Source organism: Lipotes vexillifer, unplaced genomic scaffold (genome assembly GCF_000442215.2).
Source record: "Lipotes vexillifer unplaced genomic scaffold, Lipotes_vexillifer_v1.1 scaffold100, whole genome shotgun sequence".
Classification (NCBI taxonomy): domain Eukaryota; kingdom Metazoa; phylum Chordata; class Mammalia; order Artiodactyla; family Lipotidae; genus Lipotes; species Lipotes vexillifer.
In genome coordinates, this window is record NW_006774075.1 from 221,931 (window position 1) to 243,709 (window position 21,779).

Genomic DNA, 21,779 nt, shown 5'->3' on the forward strand with positions numbered 1-21,779 from the left:
ACACAATGGAATATTACTCAGCCAAAAAAAGGAATGAAATTGACTTATTTGTAATGAAGTGGATGGACCCAGCGTCTGTCATACAGAGTGAAGTAAGTCTGAAATAGAAAAACAAACACTGTATGCTAACGAACATATATGGAATCTAAAAAATGGTACTGATGAAGCTAGTGGCAGGACAGGAATAAAGACGCAGTCATTTCTTTTTGGAACGCTTTTTTTTTTGTAGATTTGTGGTGATTTTCTGTGTACAAAATTATGTTATTTTTGGATAAATATTGGTTTTTTTTTTCTTTTTGTGAGCATTTTGTTTCTTTTTCTTACCTTATACTCTTTGCTAGAACTTCTGGTTCAATGTTAATTAGAAGTGGTAAGGGCAGATATATTTGCCTTGTCCATGATCTTAGGGCAATATCAGTCTTCCACAATTAATATAATGTTATCTGTGGATTTTTAATAAAAGCCAAATTTTAGTGTTAAAACTTCTAACGTTAATTGTGAATTCAAATATAGTTTTTATATTTCTATGAATTTTATGTATTTATTTTAAACTCAGAGTTTTTATTAAATTTTTGCTATATTTTCTTGATAAATTCAACCCATTATTTTTATGTAGTGTAATATTTCTTTTTCTCATGTCTAGTTTGTCTGATATTAATAAGCCACTCCAATTTACTTTTGATTAGAGTTTGTGATATATATTTGTGCATTCTTCTACTTTTAACAAATTTCTGTATTTATATTTAACATTGATTTCTTTTAACAAATTTATGTCTTTATATTTAACATTATATATTGCTTTTTGGTCTGCTCTACAGTCTATGTCTTTTAATTTAGTGTTTATACAATTTACGTTTAATATAATCTATTATCTGGCACGTTTTTTTCTATTTGTCCCATCTATTTTTTGATTCTTATTTTCACTTTCTGACTTATTTTAGACTGACCCCTTTTCATATTTTTTATCTTCAACATTAACTTATTTATTATACTTATTTTATCAGATGCTGTCATGTTTACAATATATGTCTTTAATTTATCATAGTATGCTGCCAGATCATATTATATAACTTTATGTAAAGCACAAGAAACTGAAAATGGAGTATGTCAATTTACTCCCTCCTACATTTTGTGCTATTTTTTGTCATATATTTTATTTCTACATAAGCTATAAGCTCCATGATACTTTGGTATTATTTTTACCTTAGATAGTCACTTATCACTTAAAGAGATTAAAAATAATGAAAAAATATTTTATATTTACCCACATATTTATTCCTTTTCAGATGCATTCTTTTTTTGTGTAGATCCATATATTCTTCTGGTCTCTTTATCCTTCTGCCTGACAACTTAGTTTAATATGTCTTGTAGTGCAAGTCTGTGATAAATTTTTTTAGCTTGCACATTCCTTAACACGTCTTTATGTCACCTTCATTTTAAAAATTGTATTAATAAACTTTATTTTTAGAATCATTTTAGATTAAGAGACATTTTTAGACTTACAGAAAAATTGAGTGAATAGATAGAGATTTCCCATGTACTGTCACACAAAGTTTCTCCTATTATTAGCATCTACATTACTTTGGTATATTTGTTATGATTCATGAACCAGTATTAATATACTATGGTTCATAGTTTATTCAGATTTCTTTAGTTTTCAATCTACTATCCTTTTTCTGCTCCAGGATCCCATCTAAGATGCCACATTACATTTAGTTGCTATGTCTCCTTAGACTCCTTTTGGTTGTGACAGTTTCTCAAACTTTCCTTGTTTCTTGATGACCTTAACAATTTTGAGGAGTGCCGGTCAGGTTTTGTAAAATATCTTTCAATTTGTTTTATCTGATGTTTTTCTCATGATTAGACTGAGGTTGTAGCACTTGGGGAGGAAGATCACAGAGGTAAAGTGCCATTTTATCACATCATTTCAAGAGTACATTCTATCAGCATGATTTCTTATCACTCTTGTTGTTAGCTTTGATCACCTTGCTGACATAGTGTTTTTCAGGTTTCTCTGCTGTAAAGTTACTTTTTTTTCTCCCCTGTTTTCATACTGTCCCCTTTGGAAGGCAGCCATTTTGTGCCATCTACTCTGAAGGAGCAAGGAATCAGGATCTACCTCCTTTAGAGTGGATTATCTACTTGGAATTCTTCTGCATGGGAGATGCTTCTCGTTCCCATTTATTAATTTATTCAATCATTTATTCATATGTGTATGGATTCACTGATATTTGTTTTATACTTTGGTTTATAATCTAATACTATTTTTTTTGCTCAAATTATTCCAATTTTGCCATTGGAATATTTTTCAGATAGCTCCAGTACCCTTTTGACATCCACATCAATTTAAAAAATTTTTATTTTATGCACTTTCTTACTTTCTGCCATTATAATATGCCCCAGGCTCATTTTGTACAGTTCCCATCCCAGTCCAAGAACCAATAAGTCCTGTTTCCTTTTATTGGAATGTCATTAGAAACCAATATCTGGAGGTTAGATATATTCATTGCTACTAGAGAGTTATTTTGTTTTGTTTTTTTGCCTTCTTAACTGACAAAGCAAGGAAACATATGTGTATATGCTAACCCGTGTATGCACATACACCTATATTTCTTTATGTAGGCATTTGTATTTATATTAAGTTAAACATGAGTTCTTACTGAAGGCTCCAAATCTAACTATTAAAATATGGATCATTCTAGCTTTTTCTCTTAGTCAACATAAATTTCCACTCCAATAGTTGCAAATCTAGCTTCTGCCATCCTTCATTCATTTACTTAATTGTTCAGTTCCAGTATACACTTATAGAAGTATCATATTTGTTAACCTATACTTCCATGGAAAACTACTTTAACTACTAAAGGACTTATGTACAGCTCCTTTTGCCTTTAGCCTTGTGGACTTCATTCATTTCTAATGTGATTTAGGGCAGCACCTTTCCCCTACTTTCTTCATTGAGGTCATTTCATACATTTGTAATATAATTAGATTCTTTTGTCATCCTCTGTATTCTCTACTAGGATTCTCTGACCTCCTAAAAGATTTTTTTAAATTTTCATACATTTTTTGTGTGTCTTAAACTGTTGTTGGTTTTAATAATATATAATGTCATGCGTTCATGATTACAGCATCCTAGAGTTTCACCACACTAAAAATCTCCTATTTATTTCCTCAAATCTCCTATTTATCTCCTTTATCTATTTATTTCCTCAAACTCGAACTCCTGGCAACCACTGATCTTTTTACCAACTCTATACATTTGCCTTTTTCAGAATGTCGTATAATTGGAATCATGCAGGTTATAGCACTTTCAGAATGGCTTCTTTCACTTAGCAATGAATTCAAGGTTCCTCCGTGTCCTTTTATGTGGCTTAATAGCTTTTTCTTTTACTATTTAATAATATCTTATTGTATGGATGCATCACAATTTGTTTATTTATTTATTGGAGAAATATTGGTTGCATTAACTTTTAGCAAATAAAGCTGTTTTTCATGTGCAGGCCTTTTTGTGGACTTAATTTTTCAACTAATTTGTACAAATATCTAGGAATATGATTATTGGTTCACATGTATGGTAAAAATATGTTTCGATTTGTAAGAAACTGCCAAACTGTCTTGGAAAGTGGCTGTACTATTTTGCATTTCCACCACCAGAGTTCTTGTTGTGCCTCATCCCCATCAGCATTTGGTATTGTCAGGTTTTTTTGGATTTTAGCCATTCTAATAGGTTTGTAGTACTACCTCATTGTTGTAGTAATTTGTGATTCCATATTGTAGGTATTTGAAAACTTTTATATGTTTAATTTTTATCTGTTTATCTCCTTTGCAGAAGTCAGTTCAAATCTTTTGCCCATTTTTAAGTTGAATTGTTTTCTTATTGTTGAGTTTCAAGTTCTTTGCATATTTTGGACATCAGTCCTTTATCAAATATGTGTTTTGTCAATATTTTCTTACACTCTGTGGCTGTTTTTTCATTCTTTTAACAGTGTCCTTTGCAGAGCAAACATTTTATATTGTAATAAAGTCCAACTAATTAATTTTTTTCTATCATGGTTTATACCTTGTTTGTATCTGAAAAAGTGTTAGGAAATCTAAGTTCACCTAAATTTTATTCTATGTTTTTTCTAGAAGTTTAAAATTTTTGGATTTTTAAATTAAGTCTATGATTAATTTTGAGTTAATTTTTTTTTTTTTTTTTTTTTTTTTTTTTTTTTCCGGTAGCACAGGCTCCGGACGCACAGGCCCAGCGGCCATGGCCCACGGGCCCAGCCGCCCCACGGCACGTGGGGTCCTCCCGGACCGGGGCACGAACCCGCGCCCCCTGCATCAGCAGGCGGACCCCCAACCACTGCGCCACCAGGGAAGCCCTTGAGTTAATTTTTATAGGAGGTATAAGTTATGTGGTTAGATTAGGTTTTTGTTTTTATTTTTGTTTTTCTGGATATGGATAGCCAGTACCATTTGTTGAAAAAAAAAGGTTCTTTCTTAATTATATTATCATTGCTCCCTTATCAAAGTTCATTTAATTATATTTATGTGGGACAAATTCTAGGCTCTCTATTCTGTTCCCTATTCTTTTGTTAAAACCATGCTGTCTTTATCACTGTAGTTTTATAGTAAGTTTGAGTCTAGGTAATGTCAGTTCTCCACTTTGTTCTTTGTCCTCGATACTGTGTTGGTTACTCTTGTTCTTTTACATTTTCATATAAACCTTAGAAGCATTTTGTCAATATCTACAAAACACCTTACTGATATTTTGCATGGATTGTGTTGAATCAGTAGATCAAGTTGGGAAGAATTGACATCTCAAAAATATTGAGTCTTCCAACCCATGAACATGGACTCTATCTCCATTTATTTATATTTTTTAAAATTCTTTCATCAGAGTTTTACAATTTTCACATATAGATCCTGTGTGTATTTTGTTAAATGTGTACCTAAATATTTTATTTCTGATGTTAATGTAAATGGTATGGTATTTTACATTCAAATGCCAATATTGTGTATTGACCTTGTATCCTATGACCTTGGTGTAATCACTTATTAGTTCCTGAATTTTTTCAATGCATTGGGTTTTTCTACATAGACAACCTGTCACCTGTAAAAAAAAAAAAAAGAAAAGAAAAATCAGTTTTCTTTCTGTTCTATTTGTATATCTTTATTACCTTTCCTTGTCCTAGGTAGGACTCCTACTATAATGTGGAAAACAAAGTGGGGAGAAGAAGACATCCTTGCTTTATTCCTGATCTTAAATTATCCTGGTAACTCACTATTAAGTAAATGTTAGCTGAAGGTAGATTGTAGATGTTATTTATGAAAGTTATCGTCTATTATTACTTTTCTGAGAGTTTTTATCATGAATACATGTTGGATTTTGTCCAATGCATTTTCTGCCTCAATTGATATAATTTTTCTTCTTTAGTCTATTGATATAGTAGATTACATAAATTGATTTTCAAATGTGGAACTGGCCTTGCATAACTTGAATAAATTCCACTTTGTCATTTTGTATAATTCTTTTTGTACATTATTGAATTCAATTTGCTAATATTTTGCTGAGTATTTTTGATCTATGTTCATAAAAGATATTGACGTGTAGTATTCCTTTTTGTAATGTCTTTATCCGGTTTTGGTATTAGTGTAATGTCAGCATCGTAGCGTTAGGAAATCTTTCTTCTGTTTCTATTCTCTGAAGGAGATTGTAAAGAATTGGAATTGTTTCATTCTTAAACGTTTGGTAGAATTCACCAGTGAAACCGTCTTGGTAAGGTGATCTTTGTTTTAGAAGGGTGTTAATTATTTGTTTAATTTCTTTAATAATTATAGGCCAATTCTATGATCTATTTCTGCTTTTGTGAGAGCTTTGGTAGTGTGTGTCTTTCAAAGAATTGGTCCATTTCATCTAAATTATCAAATCTGTGGGCCTAGAGTTGCTCAGAATATTTCCTTATTGTCATCTTAACTGAGAGGATCCATGGGATCTGTGGTGATGATACTTACTTCATTCATGATATTAGTACATCTGTGCCTTCTTTTTTCTTCAATATTTAGTGTGGTATCTGTTTCTCCATCCTTTATCTTTTAACCTATTTATGTCTTTATATTTAAAGCAAGTTTTTGTAGACTACATATAGATAGGCCTTTTTAAAAAAATCAGTTTGAGTCTGTCTTTTAGTTGTATTTAGACCATTCACATTAAAATTGATTATTGATATATTCTGATTAGTATCTACCATGTTTATAATTGTTTTATGTTTGTTGCATTTGCCTTTTTCTTATCATTTTATTTTCTCCTCTTTTATTTTTGTGCCTTCTCTGTTTTTAATTGAGCATTTTATATTATTCAACCTTTCTCTTAGCATATCAAGTACAATTCTTTTAAAAGCTTGTTAGTGTCTAACCTAGAATTTGCAATGTATATTTACAACTATTCTAAGTCCACCTTCAAATAATACTATACCAACTTCATGGATAATATCAAGTACCCTGTAACAAACTTTCCCCAATTTCTCTCTTCTGCCCCATATAAATTGCTCTAGTTTCTTTCACCTATCCATATGTTATTAGCACTCAGTATATTGGTACTCTTATTTCTTTGAATAAACATTTATCTATTAAGAATTTTAAAGTATATGATTTTATTTTACCTAAGTTTATTCCTTTGCAACTACTATTTCTTTATGTAGTTCCCATTTTCTACTTATGTATTCCCCTTCTATCTGAAGAACTTCTTTTAATATTGCTTGCAGAGTGGGTCCACTGACAATGAATCCCATCATTTCTTGTTTGTCTGAGAAAGTCTATTTATTCCTGACTTTTGAAGGATAATTTCTCTGGATATAGAATTCTAGATTGGTGGTTTTATTTTCCTTTTGACACCTTAAATATTATATTTTACTCTACTCTCTTCTTCTTTGCATCGTTTCTGATGGGGGGTACACTGTAATTCTTAAGCTGTTTCTCTATAAGTAAGGCATATTTTTTCTCTTGGGCTTTTGATATTTTGCAAGATTTTCTCTTTGTCTTTGGTTTCCTGTTATTTTAATATTATTTGCCTTCACGTAGGGCTTTTTATTTGTTTGCTTTCTTTTTATATTTTTCTTGCTTGGCATTATCTGAGCTACCTGGATCTACTGTTTGGTGTCTGCCATTATTCTGGAAAGTTTTCAGCCATTATTAATTCAAATAGTTGTTCTGGGTATATTTCAAATGGTTATGCTTATCCTTTCCCTGCCTAAAACCCGAGGGGATGTTTCTTGGTTCTTCAGTTCAAGAAACTGATGGAGTTCCTGGAGGTAAATGAAAATATATGTTTATGTGTGAGGAGTAGAGGGGTCTAAGACCACAACCCCTAGGAGTTTCTCATTCCCACACTAGGGAATCAGCAGTTTGTTAAAATTACTTTTCAAACATTCCTACCACTGTATGGCTCCAGTGGCTTCTGCTAAGTGTTAGGTGATCTTGGCTGTAATTTTCTATCTTCTCCTGTCTCTCCTGATGGGAGGGTGGCAGTTTTCTCTATGACCTCAATTCTATGATGGGTCTAAGAAAAGTCATTGATTTTCAGTTTCTTCAGTCTTTTCTTGTTGTAAGAATTAGAGTGATGACTTCCAAACTCTTTACATGTTGGATCAGAAACCAGAAGTCTTGGGGCTTCCCTGGTGGCGCAGTGGTTGAGAATCTGCCTGCTAATGCAGGGGACACGGGTTCGAGCCCTGGTCTGGGAGGATCCCACATGCCGCAGAGCAACTAGGCCCGTGAGCCACAAGTACTGAGCCTGTGCGTCTGGAGCCTGTGCTCCCCAACAAGAGAGGCCGAGATAGTGAGAGGCCTGCACACCGCCATGAAGAGTAGCCCCCGCTTGCCACAACTAGAGGAAGCCCTCGCACAGAAACGAAGACGCAACACAGCAAAAATAAATAAATAAATAATAATTAAAAAAAAAAAAAAGAAACCAGAAGTCTTGCCTTTGTTTTGCAAAGGTATTTTCACTGGATATAAATTTCCAGGTTGATAGTTTTCTCTCCCAGTTCTTTAAAGATGTTCCACTATCCTCTTACTTGATTTGTTTCCAATGAGAAATATATTCTCATCCTTGTCTTTGAACACATGAGGAGAAATAAAACAATCTGTGGTCTGAGAAGAGCGAGAAAAAGCTTTAAAATCACACAAACATTTATTTAAAGATGAATTACCACAACTGGAATAAGAAAGATGGGATAATATGTCATTTTGAGGAGGACAACTGTGGCAGATGAGCTGCTAGTCTTGGGATGATTTTGTCACCTTAAATACATTTTGGGTCCACAGAACTGAGTAAAAAGTGAGGTTAAACATAGTTTTCTTCCCATGCCTTCATGGATAAGATGGTGAGAGCCACTGATACCTGGGGAAGTAGAGCACTCTTCTAAAAGAAGTGATAAAGAAATGTATAATAAAATGTGGTCAGCTTTAGGAGAAGTCTCAGTAAGTCAAATATTAAGGCCCTAATTTCAAGAACATGGCAGGAGAAATGACAGATATGACAGTGGTATTAAAAACTCTGGTTTTCCCTGAGAGAAAAAGCAGACTCCTATAAATCAAGCATAAACTAAATAGTACTTAATCACAATTGAAGCTTGGGAATTAAGCAGAGGTGCCCCAAAGAATCTGGATACTTAAAAATATTCTTGCATTAGATGATATTTCCAATTATTTACCTATAAGTGAATTCCCTCAGTTACAGGATTAAGTCCCAGAGATTTAAAATAAACTCATAAGCCTAGCTTCTTAGACCATGATATTAAAGGGCACAACATGTTTCATTCAATCATTAGTGGCCATTCTCTTAATGAGTTAACTGCATGCCACATAGAATGCAATAATGATATGCTTAATTTATTATAATATTTTAATTGATGGCATGGAATGTTTGACATAATCTCCACTTTGGTCTCCAAAAACTTACACACTAAGAATAAACAAAACTGACATAGAAAGCCTAAAAATTTTGGAGGCATAATAAATATATTATACTAATGTATAACCTGAAAGCAGAGTATTGTAATATGGGTCTTGTGGCATGAAGGCATCTAAGTGAGAAATAAGTCCAAAGTAGAGTATAACTCAAGAGGAAAAAGGATCTAAGTGTTTAGATTGGGTATGCAAATCATGGTTCTCCTTGTGGGTGATTTTATTTATTCAGTCAAAGTTATTGAAAATCAGATATATCACATACATTTCACTGGGAAAAATAATGATTCCAGATCTATTGCTTTTTTTTGCAAGGAATTTACACTCTGAAGGGATAGACTAGTAAACACGTTGTTAAATACAGAGGGTCATGTTCCCTAATAGGGATAGTTACAGGTTGCCAAGAAAGTGCATAAGAAACCCTGTGTGAATGAGGAAGGAGGAAAGAAGGTCATCTAATTAAAAGAATAAATGCCAAAATGAAGACTAAAAATATGCATATCTCTCCATCACATTATCTTTAAATGTTTTGAGGTAAGGATAGGGAGATTTATACAGATTGTCCCATGTTTCTCAAGGTCCAGTCATCATCAAACCAGCTTTCAAATTTGGCATTGTCATGTACCAACTGTACTGGTACTTAATATTTTTCTTTATATTGATTTACTTTTTTGTTTAAATCATTTTGTGTAAAAAAAGAGAGTTTATATTTCCAGCATAAAAGGAAGTCAATTACACATTAAGTAATCAAATAAAATGTGAAACGAAAACAAAATAATATTTTAGATATATTATTGTTAGATATTATTGTTTTGCCTAGGAATACTGAACACAAGAAGATGGGTAAGAATTTAAAATGTATTAAAGGGAGACCTTCAAGATGGTGGAGGAGTAAGACATGGAGATCACATTCCTCCCCACAAATACATCAGAAATACATCTACATGTGGAACAACTCCTACAGAACACATACTGAACGCTGGTAGAAGACCTCAGACTTCACAAAAGGTAAGAAACTCCCCCACATACCTGGGTAGGGCATAAGGAAAAAAAAAAACAGAGGCAAAAGAATAGGGCCAGGACTTGCACCTCTGGGAGGGAGCTGTGAAGGAGGAAAAGTTTCCACACACTAGGAAGCTCCTTCACTGGCAGAGATGGGGGATGGAGGGGGGGGTTTGAAGCTTCAGAGCCACAGAGGATAGCGCAGTAATAGGGCTGCAGAGGGCAAGGTGGAGAGATTCCCACACAGCAGATCTGTGCTGACCAGCATTCACCAGCCAGGGCGGGTGGGGGCTGGGAGATGAGGCTTGGGCTTCGGAGGTCAGATCCCAGGGAGAGGGCTGAGGTTGACTGCATAAACACAGCCTGAGGGGGGCTAGTGCACCACAGCTAGCTGGGAGGGAGTCCAGGAAAAAGTCTGGAACTGCTTAAGAGGCAAGAGAGCATTGTTTTGGGGTGTGCAAGGAGAGGGGATTCAGAGACTGCCTAAATGAGCTCCACAGACAGGCATGAGCACGGCTATCAGCATGGACCCCAGAGATGGTCATGAAATGCTAAGACTGCTGTTGCAGCCACCGAGAAGCCTGTGTGCAAGCACAGGTCACTATCCAAACCTCCCCTCCTGGGAGCCTTTGCAGCCCGCCACTGCCAGGGTCCTGTGATCCATGGACAACTTCCCTGGGAGAACACATGGTGCACCTCAGGCTGTTGCAACACCATGCTGGCCTCTGCTGCTGCAAGCTCGCCCCACTTCCTGTACCCCTCCCTTACCCTGGCCTGAGTGAGCCAGAGCCCCCTAATCAGCTGCTACTTTAACCCCGTCCTGTGTGAGTGAAGAACAGACAACCTCAGGCAACCTATAGGCAGAGGCGGGGCCAAATCCAAAGCTGAACCCCAGGACCTGTACGAAAAAGAAACAGAAAGGGAAATTTCTCCCAGCAACCTCAAGAGCAGCAGATTAAATCTCCACAGTCAACTTTATGTATGCTGCAACTCTGGAATAACTGAATAGAAAACAACTCATCCCAAAATTGAGGTGGTGGACTTTGGGAGCAACTGTAGACTTGGGGTTTGCTATCAGCTTCTAATCTGTTTCTGGTTTTATGTTTATCATAGTTTAGTATTTAGAGTTTATTTTCATTGGTAGATTTGTTTACTGATTTTGTTGCTCTCTTCCTTTATTTTTTATATACAGATATATAAATTTTCTCTTTTTGTGAGTGTGTATGTGTATGCTTCTTTGTGTGATTCTGTCTCTATAGCTTTGCTTTTACCATTTGTCCTAGGATTCACTTTGTCCATTTTTTTTTCTTTATGTATAGTTTTTAGTGTTTGTTATAATTGGTGGATTTGTTTCTTGGTTTGCTGGCTCTCTTCTTTCTTTCTTTTTTTTTATTGTTACTTTTAATTTTTAATAATTTTTTTATTTTAATAACTTCATTTTCTTTTCTTTTCTTTCTTTCCTTCTCCCTTTTCTTCTGAGCTGTGTGGCTGACAGGGTAATGGTATTCTGGCCAGGGGTCAGGCTTGTGCCTCTGAGGTGAGAGAGCCCAATTCAGGACAGTGGTCCACCAGAGACCTCCTGCCTCCACATAATATCAAACAATAAAAGCTGTCCCAGAGATCTCCATCTCAATGCTAAAACCCAGCTCCATTCAATGATCAGCAAACTACAGTGCTGGACACCTTATGCCAAACAACTAGCAAGACAGGAACACAACCCCATCCATTAGCAGAGAGGCTGCCTAAAATCATAATAAGGCCACAGACACCTCAAAACACATGACTGGAGGTGGTCCTGCCCACCAGAAAGACAAGATTCAGCCTCATCCACCAGAACACAGGCACCATTCCCCTCCACCCAGGAGCCTTCACAACATACTGAACCAACCTAAGCCACTGGGGGCAGACACCAAAACCAACAAGAGCTATGAACCTGCAGCCTGCGAAAAGGAGACCACAAACACAGTAAGTTAAGCAGAATGAGAAGAAAGAGAAACACACAGTAGGTGAAGGAGCAAGGTAAAAACCCACCAGACCAAATGACAAAGGAACAGGCAGTCTATCTAAAAAAGAATTCAGAGTAATGATAGTAAACATGATCCAAAATCGTGGAAATAAAATGGAGAAAATACAAGAAATGTTTAACAAGGACCTAGAAGAACTATAAAGCAAACAAACAATGATGAACAACAAAATAACAGAAATTTAAAATTCTCTAGGAGGAGGCAATAGCAGAATAACTGAAGTAGAAGAAGGGATAAGTGACCTGGAAGATAAAATAGTGGAAATAACTACTGCAGAGCAGAATAAAGAAAAAAGAATAAAAAGAATTGAGGACAGTCTAAGAGGCCTGTGGGACATTAAAAGTACCAACATCCGAATGATAGGGGTCTCAGAGGAAGAAGAGAAAAAGGAAGGAATTAAGAAAATATTAGAAGAGATTATAGTTGAAAATTTCCTTAATATGAGAAAGGAAATAGTCATTCAAGTCCAGGAACTGCAGAGAGTCCCATATGGGATAAATCCAAGGAGAAACATGCCAAGACACGAATTAATCAAACTATCAAAAATTAAATACAAAGAAAAAATATTAAAAGCATCAAGTGAAAAACAACGAATAATATACAAGGGAATCCCCATAAAGTTAGCTGCTGATCTTTCAGCAGAAACTCTGCAAGCCAGAAGCGAGTGGTAGGACAGATTTAAAGGGATGAAAGGGAAAAACCTACAACCAAGATTACTCTAGCCAGCAAAGATCTCATTCAGATTTGATGGAGAAATTAAAACCTTTACAGACAAGCAAAAGCTAAGAGAATTCAGCACCACCAAACCAGCTTTACAACAAATGCTAAAGGAACTTCTCTAGGCAGGATACACAAGAGAAGGAAAAGACCTATAATAACGAACCCAAAACAATTTAGAAAATGGGAATAGGAACATACATATCGATAATTACCTTAAATGTAAATGGACTAAATACTCCCACCAAAAGACACAGATTGGCTGAATGGATACAAAAACAAGACCCATATATATGCTGTCTACAAGAGACCCACTTCAGACCTAGAGATACATACAGACTAAAAGTGAGGGGATGGTAAAAGAGATTCCATGCAAATGGAAACCAAAAGAAAGATGGAGTAGCAATTCTCATATCAGACAAATTAGATTTTAAAATAAAGACTATTACAAGAGACAAAGAAGGACACTACATAATGATCAAGGGATCAATCCAAGAAGAAGATATAACAGTTGTAAATATTTATGCACCCAACAGAGAAGCATGTCAATACATAAGGCAAATGCTAACAGCCATAAAAGGGGAAATCAACAGTAACACAATAATAGTAGGGGACTTCAACACCCCACTTTCACCAATGGACAGATCATCCAAAATGAAAATAAATAAGGAAACACAAGCTTTAAATGATACATTAAACAGGATGGACTTAATTGATATTTATAGGACACTCCATCCAAAAACAACAGAATACACATTTTTCTCAAGTGCTCATGGAACATTCTCCAGGATAGATCATATCTTGGGTCACAAATCAAGCCTTGGTAAATTTAAGAAAATTGAAATTGTATCAAGTATCTTTTCCGACCACAACGCCATGAGACTAGATATCAATTATAGGAAAAGAGCTGTAAAAAATACAAACACATGGAGGCTAAACAATACACTACTTAATAACGAAGTGATCACTGAAGAAATCAAAGAGGAAATTAAAAAATACCTAAAAACAAATGACAATGAAAACACGAGAACCCAAAACCTATGGGATGCAGCAAAAGGAGTTCTAAGAGGGAAGTTTATAGCAATACAATCCTACCTCAAGAAACAAGAAACTTCTCAAATAAACAACCTAATCTTACACCTAAAGCAATTAGAGAAAGAAGAACAAACCCCTCAAAATTCCAAATTCCAGGGAAAGAAATCATAAAGATCATACCTCAAATAAATGGAAAAGAAATGAAGGAAAGAAGAACAAAGATCAATAAAACTAAAAGCTAGTTCTTTGAGAAGATAAACAAAATTGATAAACCATTAGCCAAACTCCTCAAGAAAAAAAAGAAGACTCAAATCAATAGAATTAGAAGTTAAAAAGAAGTAACAACTGACACTGCAGAGATAAAAAGGCTCATGAGAGATTACTACAAGCAACTATATATCAATAAAATGGACAACCTGGGAGAAATGGAAAAATTCCTAGAAAAGCACATCCTTCAGAGACTGAACCCAGAAGAAATAGAAAATATAAACAGACCAATCACAAGCACTGAAATTCAGACTGTGATTAAAAATGCTCCAACAAAAAAAGCCTAGGACCAGATGGCTTCACAGGAGAATTCTATCATTTAGAATGATAGAGAAGAGCTAACACCTATAATTCTCAAACTCTTCCAAAATATCACAGAGGGAGGAACGCTCCCAAACTCATTCTACGAGACCACCATCACCCTGATACCAAAACCAGACAGTGATGTCACAAAGAAAGAAAACTACAGGCCAATATCACTGATGAACTTAGATGCAAAAATCCTCAACAAAATACTAGCAAACACAATCCAGAATATTAAAAGGATCATAAACTGTGATCTGGTGGGGGTTATCCCAGGAATGCTTCAATATTCACAAATCAATCAATGTGATAAGCCACCATATTAACCTGAAGGAGAAAAACCATATGATCATCTCAATAGATGCAGAAAAGGCTTTCAACAAAATTCAACACCTATTTATGATAAAAGCCCTCCAGAAAGTAAGCATAGAGGGAACTTACCTCAACATAATAAAGGCCATATATGACAAACCAATATCATCACAACCAACATCATTCTCAATGGTGAAAAATTGAAATCATTTCCTCTAAGATCAGGAGCAAGACAAAGTTGTCTCGTGTCACCAGTATTATTCAACTTAGCTTCAGAAATTTTAGTCACAGCAATCAGAGAAGAAAAAGAAAGAAAAGGAATCCAAATCAGAAAAGGAGAAGTAAAGCTATCACTCTTTGCAAATGACATGATACTATACATAGAGACTCCTAAAGATGCTACCAGAAACTACTAGAGCTATTCAATGAACTTAGTATGGTAGCAGGATACAAAATTAATGCACAGAAATCTCTTGCATTCCTATACACCTATGATGAAAATCTGAAAGGGAAATTAAGGAAACACTCCCATTTACCATTGCAACCAAAAGAATAAAATTCCTGGGAATAAACCTACCTCAGGAGACAAAAGACTGTATGCAGAAAACTGCAAGACACTGATGAAAGAACTTAAAGATCATACAAACAGTTTGAGAGATATACCATGTTCTTGGATTGGAAGAAGCAACATTGTGAAAATGACTATACTACCCAAAGCAATCTACAGATTCAATGCAATACCTACCAAACTACCAATGGCATTTTTCACAGAACTAGAATTAAAAATTTCACGATTTGTATGGAAACAAAAAAGACCCTGAATAGCCAAAACAATCTTGAGAAAGAAAAATGGAGTTGGAGGAATCAGGCTCCTGGACTTCAGACTATACTACAAAGCTACAGTAATCCAGACAGTATGGTACTGGCACAAAAACAGAAATATAGATCAATGGAAAAGGGTAGAAATGCTGGACATAAACCCATGAACCTATGGTCAATTTATTTTTCATAAAGGAGACAAGAGTATACAATGGAGAAAAGATATCCTCTTCAATAAGTGGAGCTGGGAAAACTGGACAGCTACACATAAAAGAATGAAATTAGAACACTCCCTAACACCATACACAAAAATAAACTCACAATGGATTAAAGACCTAAATGTAAGGCCAGACACTATAAAACTCTTAAAGGAAAACAGTCAGAACACTCTATGACATAAATCACAGCAAGATGCTCTTTTTACCTACCTCCTACAGAAATGGAAATAAAAACAAAAAAATCAAATGGGACCTAATGAAACTTAAAATCTTTTGCACAGCAAAAGAAACCATAAATAAGACAAAAAGACAATCCCCTGAATGGGAGAAAATATTTGCAAATGAGGCAACTGACAAAGGAGTAATCTCCAAAGTTTACAAGTAGCTCATGCAGCTCAATTTCAAAAAACAAAGAACTCAACCCCCAAATGGGCAGAAGACCTAAATAGACATTTCTTCAAAGAAGATATACAGATTGCCAACAAACAAATGAAAGGATGCTCAACGTCACTAATCATGAGAGAAATGCAAATGAAAACTACAATGAGGTATCACCTCACACCAGTCAAAATGGCCAGCATCAAAAAATCTACAAACAATAAATGCTGGAGAGGGTGTGGAAGAAAGGGAACCCTCTTGCACTGTTGCTGGGAGTGTAAATTGATACAGCCACTATGGAGAACAGTATGGAGGTTCCTTACAAAACTAAAAATAGAACTACCATAAGATCCAGCAATCCCACTACTGGGCATATACCCTGAGAAAACCATAATTCAAAAAGAGTCATGTATCACAATGTTCACTGCAACTCTATTTACAATAGCCAGGACATGGAAGCAACCTACGTTTCCATTGACAGATGAATGGATAAAGAACTTGTGGCACATATGTATGATGGAGTATTACTCAGCCATAAAAAGAAACAAAACTGAGTTATTGGTAGTGAGGTGGATGGACCTAGAGTCTGTCACACAGAGTGAAGTAAGTCAGAAAGAGAAAAACAAATACTGTAAACTAACACATATATATGTTTTATATGTATATATAAAAAAAATGTTTCTGAATAACCTAGGGGCAGGACAGGAAGAAAGCCGCAGATATAGAGAATGGACTTGAGGGCACAGGGAGTGGGAAGTGTAAGCTTGGATGAAGTGAGAGAGTGGCATGTATATACATACACTACCAAATGTAAAATAGCTAGCTAGTGGGAAGCAGCCGCATAGAACAGGGAGATCGTCTTGGTGCTTTGTGACCACCTGAAAGGGTGGGATAGGGAGGGTGAGAGGAGATGCAAGTGGGTGGGGATATGGGAATATATGTATAGCTGATTCACTTTGTTATACAGCAGAAACTAACACACCATTGTAAAGCAATTATACTCCAATAAAGATGTTAAAATAAATAAATAAATAAATAAATAAAATGTATTAAAGATGGACAGAATTAAACTGAGAATTTCTCCTTGACTTAATCAGACTGAAAGAGTTAAGATGACTGTATCTTTCTACCTGATTTGAAGTTTAGGTACCACAAACTAAAGCCATTACATATGCCTGCTAAAATCTTAAGTCACATAGTAAGTGTTCCACATTTTGGGAAAGGCTGGGATACACACAACAAATATTTAGGAGGAGTAGGTAAATCCTAAAGCTAAAGGAAGGAAAGAAAGTCAGAAATTCTGATTTTTTAAAATAAAGAGCATATCTCTTTGGAAGTTAGACATCGAGTCCAGCCACATACTGAGTATCAGGCTCCATCTAATAACATCTGGGTATTTTCATGTTACATTCTGACCTTTCCATTATTAGATTCTATATCATTATATTGAATTGAAGTCAGGCTCTATGTAATTCCCAGACACTGGTTCTATTGATAACTTCCTGAGTGACTCACAGTCCCTTGAGGATAACGGAGTGTAATTCCTCTTATACTGGATATAAATTCACCTGTATCTCTCTCAATAACAAATGAATGAAAGTATGTTATAAGCATAGCCCCAATCTTCTCTAGTTTATAACAAGTAAGATTCAATCCCAGACTAGTAGTTTTTAATTATTTTTCATCCTTTGGGATTCACCTACCAACTAGAAAACAGTGTGTCCCACTGGGAGATGCATGGGAGAACTGTAGTTCCAGGGCACGAAGCAAGTCTATTTTTGGTTTCTCACTGCTTTATAAAGATCTGGAGATCAGTATCATTTTCTGTAGTTTTCTCTTTTCTGGTATAAACATCCTTAGATACTTCAAGCTCTAATTTGCAGTTTGTTTTTTTTACCCTTATCACTTGGATTGTCATCACTTTAGTGGACTTTGGTTTGCTAGTATCTCTGAATTCATGTGATCATTTGAGCTACTACATTTCATTGTTGTCTCATACAGAAATTGTAGTCAATGAAAACCTTAAATATTTTCTTTTCTTTTCTCTTTTATTCCATATGAATTGCTGGTTTTCGATAGCTCTTTTAAGATAATCTTGGATCCACGTCTGCCGGAATTTCCATACAAGAAATAGGGTAAAAGTAGAGGGAGGCTGACAAAACGGTTGAGAAGAAAAGAAAATAAAGCAGTGAACTTCAAGTGGGGCATATATTAAATTATATGCTTATTTAATGTGCATTAAAATATAACTAATCAAGATGATGTAGTAGAAGAATGTGGAACTCACCTCCTCCCACAAATACATCAAAAATACATCTACAAACGGAACAATTCTCACAGAACACCTACTGAACACCAGCAAAAGACCTCAAATACCTGAAAGGACAAACTGGTTAGGACAAAAGGAAAAAAAAGAAAAGAGGAAGCAAAATGGGACCTGTGCCCCTGGGAGGGAGCTGAAAAAGAGGAAAGGGTCCCGCACCCTGGGAAGCCCTCTCATTGGTGGGGAGGCCAGCTGGGAAAGAAAGGGAGCTTCAGAGGCTCAGAGGAGAGCACAGCAAATGGTTTGTGGCAGGCAAAACAGAAAGAGACATGCACAAATGGTCCATCCCACTGGCCTGCATGCCCCAGTCTGAGAGGTATGTCCAGTGGTCCAGGCAGGGGCTGGGTGCTGGAATTCAGGATTCAGAGGACAGACGCAAGGAGAGGACTGGTGTTGGCTGAACTGAGACAGCCTGAAGGGGCTAGAGCATGGTATCACTGCAACCAGGGTTGTTCGTGGAAGAAACCCAGGCCCACCATAGGAACAAAGCACCATTGTTTAGTGGTGCACAAAGCTGGGAGGTGTAGCACCATAGCAGCCTCTTTCTCCATGTGCCAGCCCCCACTTGGCCTCTGTGGGCTCTGGGAGAGTGAGCCCCAGCCATCTCTTTTGGGGCTCCTGCACCAACCTCCACTTTGGCAGGACCTGGGAGCAGACACCTGAGGGTCACCCATGTGCCGAGGTGGGGCTGAAACCACAGCTGAGCTCCAGGAGCCATGCAACTTAGGAAGCAGGGCTGAAATCTCTCCTCATGGCTGTGTGAGCCATTGATTTACACCTCCACTGCCAGCTTTGTAAATTCAGCGCCTGTGGGACATCCCGAGTGGAAAACGAGTGTTCCTGCAGCTGGGACAGGTCTGGCATTAGCAGTTGTGGACTTTGTGTGTGTGTGTGCATGCAGGGGCTGGGCTGAACCAGGGTCTGAGCCATCTCCATAGCTCTCACAGTGGGTCCAGATGTGCAACTACTGCAGTCCTGGGACCCGACTTCAGTGGATCTGTATTGGTGGTCTTGTGAAAACAATGCCTGAGGGAGACCAGGGCCAACTGCCATCATTCCCATGGTTGAGGAGGAGCCAAGGGCAATGCCAACAACAGTGTACTTTGTGAACCTGCACAACAGGTGACAGGTGACACCACAGAGCACACTCACAGGTGAACAGCTCCAGCGGAGAAATACTAGACCCACGCAGGTTACACAGGGACTTTCCCAATAAAAATAGCCCTCCAAGACCACAGTAGGTAAAGTCATAGAGCAAGAGAAATATAAATCAAATGAAGAAGCAGAGGAACCACTCCCAATTAAAAGATAAAGAGAATTCCCCTGAAATAACAATGAAACAGACCTCTTCAGTCTAATAGATGCTGAGTTCAAAAAGGAGATAATGAAAATACTAAAGGAATTAAGAAAGGCTATTGACAGAAATGCAGATTACTGCAAAAAGGAACCAGAAACTATAAGGAGGAGCCAAGAAAAATTAGAAAATTAATTTGCAGAGATGAAAGCTGAACTAAAGGCAATGAATAGCAGAATGAATAATGCAGAAGAAGGAATAAGTGATCTGGAAGATAGAATAATGGAAATCACCCAATTAGAACAGCAGACGGAAACCCAAATGAAAAAAAAATGAAAGCAATATAAGAGACATATGGGCTAATATAAAGCATGCTAACCTACACATAATAGGGTTCCCAGGATGAGAGGAAAGAGAAAAGGGGATTGAAAATGTATATGAAAAAATTATGGCTGAAAACTTCCCAAACCTAAAGGAGGAAACAGATATCCAGGTACAGGAATCACAAGGGTCCCAAAAAAGATAAACCCAAACAGACCTACAGCAAGGCATATTATAATTAAAATGGCAAACATTATAGATAAAGAGAGGATTCTAAAGGCAGCAAGAGAAAAACAAAGAGTTAATTACAAGGGAACTTCCATAAGGCTATGAGCTGATTTCTCTACAGAAATGTTGCAGGGCAGAAGGGAGTGGCAAGATATATTCAAAGTCCTGAAAAGGAAAAATCTGCAACCTAGGATACTCTACCCAGCAAGATTATCATTTAGAACAGAAGGAGAGATATAAAGAATTTCTCAGACAAGCAAAAACTAAAAGAATACAGCAATATTAAACCTATCCTAAAGGAAATATTGAAAGGTCTTCTCTAAATAGGAAAGACATAAGAATCTATAGGAAAGAGAAAATCACAGTTGGAAACTAAATCACTTAAATAAGCCAGTATACAGATTAAAATAAAATCAAATAATTTCTGTGAAAATGATGATAACCAAAATGAACAGCAAAAGGATGAACATGAAGATGTAAAAGAGGACATCAAAATCATAAAATGTGGGGCAGGAGAGTAAGAAAATGTAAATTCTTTTTTTCTAGAATATGCTCGAGGCTGTATGACTACTAGTCTGAAGCACATAGATATAGGAAGGGGTTAACATGCTTGAAAAACAGGGCAATCACAAAGAAAAAACATGTAATAGATTCACAAAAACCAAAAAGAAGAGAACATATGCATAGTACAAAATAAAATCATAAAATATAACTATCAGAGAAATCTGTGGTTTCATAGACATTTTTAGTTAGGATGAGTCTATGTTTAAAAAGATAATTGAATCATTAGCTATCAAAAAAATGCAAATCAAAACCACAGTGAAGTATACTTTACACCTGCTAGGAAGACTGTAATCAAAAAGTCAGATAATAACAAATATTGGTGAGGATGTGGCAAAACTGGTACCCTCATACACTGCTGATGAGAATATAAAATAGACAAGGAAAATAGACTCAAGGTTTTCAGGGGGACCAGTTGATGAATGACTGCTAATGGGTATAGGATTTCTTTTGAGGATGGCGAAATATTTAAAATTGATTGCAGAGCTCTGAATGTACTTTAAAAAGATTGAGTTATACACTTTAAATGAGTAAATTGTATGATATGTGAATTATATCTTAAAATGTCATAAAAAGTAAGTGGATTTTAAGTTGACATAAATAAAATAACATACAAATATATTATATATATATAATACATTAAATGAATACATAGTATACATTTGCAGCAGTTCAGAGATGTTTCATTGCAGTGTGAGAAAACCCAAACAGTGGTGGTCTAACAAGTGGTCCAAACAAGTAGGTATTGATATTTATACGTAAGAAGAATTGCTGGTGATAGGTGGTTCAGATCTTGGTTCACTTGCTTAAATTCTATCCACAAGAACCCAAGTATCCTTTTGCTTTTCAATTTTTGGTGTGTTGATGGTTCATCCCTTAGGTTATTACCTCATGGCTGCAAAGTGGCCACCAGATATTAAAATGCTCCTGGTTAAGCAACTATATTCCAATAAAAATTAATAAAAAAATAAAATGCTTCACATTGTCCATACATTGTCTCCTTCCTGTTCACTTGAATGATAGGG